Source organism: Schistocerca americana, unplaced genomic scaffold (genome assembly GCF_021461395.2).
Source record: "Schistocerca americana isolate TAMUIC-IGC-003095 unplaced genomic scaffold, iqSchAmer2.1 HiC_scaffold_979, whole genome shotgun sequence".
Taxonomy (NCBI): domain Eukaryota; kingdom Metazoa; phylum Arthropoda; class Insecta; order Orthoptera; family Acrididae; genus Schistocerca; species Schistocerca americana.
Genome location: NW_025726762.1, coordinates 32,501 through 37,500, shown reverse-complemented (window position 1 = coordinate 37,500; position 5,000 = coordinate 32,501). Strand labels below are relative to the sequence as shown.

The following is a 5,000-nucleotide window of genomic DNA, read 5'->3' as shown; positions in this document are numbered from 1 at the left end:
TCGACCACAGCACCCCAACGCCAGCGCCTCTGCCGCACGAAATCGTGGACCGGCAATCACTCCACCTGCGCCCCACTCCAACCGCCCAACTCGCAACTCCAGCGGATGAACGGCGGACTTTTCCCGCAGTCGCAATGTGCAATCCACCCCTATAACATGCGTTTCATGAAGAGTTATCTCCAATATGCGACATTCCCGCTGTCCCTATACATGAGCTGCGGGCTGTACCAGTTACGAGCTAGAGACGCGACCGCGTTGCTCTCTGTACGAATGCCGATGCTGAGCGGTCAGCTAGGAGGCGCTCCATCCATGTCGGTACCGGTGAGCGTTGCACTCGCAGTCGCAAGAACGTACGGCAAGTATATTACCTGGAAGAGTCAATGACAGTCCACGCCCCCCTGCGTGGGAAGAGTCTTTCTAGGCCATGACCCACCGGAAGGGCGCAGCGTCCCCCACCCCAGACATGTGACGTCACACCATCGGTATTGACGACTAGACTGATTCCTTATAATCATTTGCCATACACCGGTGGAAGCTGCCGAGACGAGTAACTACATAGCGGGCTCGCCGTGTCACTAATGTACAGAGATACAACAGTTTCGACTGGAACCGGATTAAACGTATACACGGCGCTGATTAGTAATAGATAGAGCCATCAGAATACAGATAATGTATACAACTGTCCGTATACATGCTGAAAGACTCTGCTCACAATCACAACCACACGTCAGCCACACACCCTTATCACGCACTACTCTCTGCCTGTAACACGCACACAGACAATATGTAAGCACCAGCATGGAACAACACCCAGTGCATCCTCTCCGCCACATTAGACAATCCACACTGTCATAACCAGACTGGGAGGTCCACTCAGAAAACAGAATATCCCACCCACCCGACAACCACCATTGCTCAGCCAAGCCACCAACACCCACACATGTCCTACACAGGGGTGCACCCAACATCACAATACTGCCTCCTCTCACAGCACACAAACAATGGCAGGAATGAAAGACACAGGTCTGCCACAAGCATGGAATGAGAGCGCCGCCTGTCATGAGCCAAAGGTGCATCCTGACGTGGCAAATCAGATGATGCCGCAGGCATCCACTTACTATAATCACAATCAACAAACCGGCCGCCCCGCCCCGCCCCCCATTAAACCTTTCCTTACAACAATGTGTACCTTAACCTAACCTATATCGTACCGTAACCTAACCTATATCGTACCGTAACCTAACCTATGTCGTACCGTAACCTAACCTATGTCGTACCGTAACCTAACCTATGTCGTACCGTAACCTAACCTATGTCGTACCGTAACCTAACCTATGTCGTACCGTAACCTAACCTATGTCGTACCGTAACCTAACCTATGTCGTACCGTAACCTAACCTATGTCGTACCTTAACCTAACCTATGTCGTACCTTAACCTAACCTATGTCGTACCTTAACCTAACCTATGTCGTACCTTAACCTAACCTATGTCGTACCTTAACCTAACCTATGTCGTACCTTAACCTAACCTATGTCGTACCTTAACCTAACCTATGTCGTACCTTAACCTAACCTATGTCGTACCTTAACCTAACCTATGTCGTACCTTAACCTAACCTATGTCGTACCTTAACCTAACCTATGTCGTACCTTAACCTAACCTATGTCGTACCTTAACCTAACCTATGTCGTACCTTAACCTAACCTATGTCGTACCTTAACCTAACCTATGTCGTACCTTAACCTAACCTATGTCGTACCTTAACCTAACCTATGTCGTACCTTAACCTAACCTATGTCGTACCTTAACCTAACCTATGTCGTACCTTAACCTAACCTATGTCGTACCTTAACCTAACCTATGTCGTACCTTAACCTAACCTATGTCGTACCTTAACCTAACCTATGTCGTACCTTAACCTAACCTATGTCGTACCTTAACCTAACCTATGTCGTACCTTAACCTAACCTATGTCGTACCTTAACCTAACCTATGTCGTACCTTAACCTAACCTATGTCGTACCTTAACCTAACCTATGTCGTACCTTAACCTAACCTATGTCGTACCTTAACCTAACCTATGTCGTACCTTAACCTAACCTATGTCGTACCTTAACCTAACCTATGTCGTACCTTAACCTAACCTATGTCGTACCTTAACCTAACCTGTATTGCGCCTTAACCTAACCTGTATTGCGCCTTAACGTAACCTGTATTGCGCCTTAACGTAACCTGTATTGCGCCTTAACGTAACCTGTATTGCGCCTTAACGTAACCTGTATTGCGCCTTAACGTAACCTGTATTGCGCCTTAACGTAACCTGTATTGCGCCTTAACGTAACCTGTATTGCGCCTTAACGTAACCTGTATTGCGCCTTAACGTAACCTGTATTGCGCCTTAACGTAACCTGTATTGCGCCTTAACGTAACCTGTATTGCGCCTTAACGTAACCTGTATTGCGCCTTAACGTAACCTGTATTGCGCCTTAACGTAACCTGTATTGCGCCTTAACGTAACCTGTATTGCGCCTTAACGTAACCTGTATTGCGCCTTAACGTAACCTGTATTGCGCCTTAACGTAACCTGTATTGCGCCTTAACGTAACCTGTATTGCGCCTTAACGTAACCTGCATTGCGCCTTAACGTAACCTGTATTGCGCCTTAACGTAACCTGTATTGCGCCTTAACGTAACCTGTATTGCGCCTTAACGTAACCTGTATTGCGCCTTAACGTAACCTGTATTGCGCCTTAACGTAACCTGTATTGCGCCTTAACGTAACCGATATTGCGCCTTAACGTAACCTATATTGCGCCGTAACGTAACCTATATTGCGCCGTAACGTAACCCACATTGCCCCTTAACGTAACCCACATTGCCCCTTAACGTAACCCACATTGCCCCTTAACGTAACCCAACACACGTTGGGCCTTAACCCAACACACGTTGGGCCTTAACCCAACACACGTTGGGCCTTAACCCAACACACGTTGGGCCTTAACCCAACACACGTTGGGCCTTAACCCAACACACGTTGGGCCTTAACCCAACACACGTTGGGCCTTAACCCAACACACGTTGGGCCTTAACCCAACACACGTTGGGCCTTAACCCAACACACGTTGGGCCTTAACCCAACACACGTTGGGCCTTAACCCAACACACGTTGGGCCTTAACCTGCTCTGTAATTGTCATACGACGCGTTAAATTAGTGTAGTGTTGCCTAACTGCAACCCCCGCAATATAGTTTGCTACTCGCACTGCCCGGTCCCCAGTGTATCGCTTCATGTTAAACACCTTGCAGCTATACACTGTAATGTGGATGGCAGCAGGACGTACATGCTCAATGCCCTTTGCAGTTGTTCATTGGCATTTGCAGTTGTTCATTGGCATTCGCATGTGCGAAGCACTTAGCCTACGCTGTGGTACGGCCTGTGTCAACTGTCCGCTGATGTTGTACGTCCAAATCACACACTGTACTGCACATTGGTCCTCATGTACTGAATGATACATCGTGGTACATGTGACCGTACAACGACTGCGCCAACAACGGCGAACCATGCGGTCCAAATGTTGTGCACTCAGCTACGTGTCGTCTCCCTATAAGAGCTGGATTGCAGTGTGGTATGCCCTGGATGGCGATCAGCATGAGCCGTCTGTTGATGTAGTGGCGCGTGTTGTCAGACGTAGTCGTCTCTTCTCACACACCGTGATAGCATGGTGCACTGCGTTCCACATCTGCGACATGCGACAGAGGCCGGTTGACAGTCGTTCGCGCAATGGACATCGCATACGTACGGGGGCCACCTTCCACGTGTTCGCGAAGCGTGCACATGTTGTTGCGTGTATGTGGGCAGACATAGTGTGTCGTGACACCTGACACAGGCATGCAACAATCGTTGAATTTGCAAATGGCGATGGACGCCTACGTTTGCTGGTGACGTTATGCAAATGAACAACTGGTAAACCGTTGTGGTGCGGTTGTTCTCGCTAGAGGTGAATCAGTGATGGCGACGATCGGTTGAGCTACCAACCGGTTGTTCCAGCGATACCCACCATGCCCACGAACGTGAATGGCATCTGGGTGTGAAGCGATACGCGGCGGTGGCTGGGTGGGACCGTCCCCGGCCGGTGAGGGGGGGCCTCCCGGCGTGCTGGCCGCGCGGTGCGTGGGCGCACGCGCTACAGCCGGCTGGTGGGGGCGGCCAGTGGCAGGCGCGCCGGCCGACGGAGGCGGCAGGCGGCGCAGCTGCGCGCCGGCGCACCCTGCACGCGGCGCCGTGCGGCCAAAGTAGGTCCTCGCGGGCCCGGTGCGAAGCGCGGTGGACATCTGCAGTGTGCTGGTCCGATTGAGGACTGTGTGCGCTGAGGATGCGCCGCCGCCCGGCGCTCGGCGCCGCGACGCCGTCTGCTGCTCGGTCGCCTCTGCGGTTCTCGCAGGTGGTTTGTATCGCAGCTGTGCGGACGTGTTGGCGCGTGCGCTGTGCTGGGAGAGTTCGCTTCGGCACCCAAGTGGGGCTTTTGTCCTTCTGTGGCGCTGGCGTTGGAGCTGCCGGTCACCGTAGGTGGCGCGTGTTGTCTCCCGCCGGCAATGCCACGACAGCACGCTCCCGGGCCTCTGTCGGCAGCGGCAAGCTCAGTTGGGAGCACGGGTGGTCGCACCTAAAGCGTCTACTCGCCAAACTCCGGGCGATTGCGCCTCTCTCGAACCCGACCAAGTACTTAGGACGGCGCTGCGCGCCGCCGGGACCTGAGAGGGTTTCGAGGTGTATTGTGCAGGGGAGCTCAGCCTCCTCCTGTTTGCAGAATAATTGAGCGGACGCTTGCGTGTTCGCGCGGGCCCCCGGGACACACTCCCGGGCGGCCGGCTGCTCAGCTCTAGTTGACGCAGCTCCCTGGTTGATCCTGCCAGTAGTCATATGCTTGTCTCAAAGATTAAGCCATGCATGTCTCAGTACAAGCCGCATTAAGGTGAAACCGCGAATGGCTCATTAAAT

General features: G+C 52.2%; 1 non-coding gene across 1 annotated transcript in view; it reads left to right on the top strand.

Annotated features, from left to right (window-relative positions):
* Window positions 1-4,895: 4,895 nt before the first annotated feature.
* The window catches only part of LOC124593280, a 1,910-nt gene continuing 1,805 nt past the window's right edge, over window positions 4,896-5,000 (top strand). The window contains exon 1 of the ribosomal RNA XR_006977928.1: window positions 4,896-5,000. This exon is cut by the window's right edge and continues 1,805 nt beyond it. This is a non-coding gene — a ribosomal RNA (small subunit ribosomal RNA).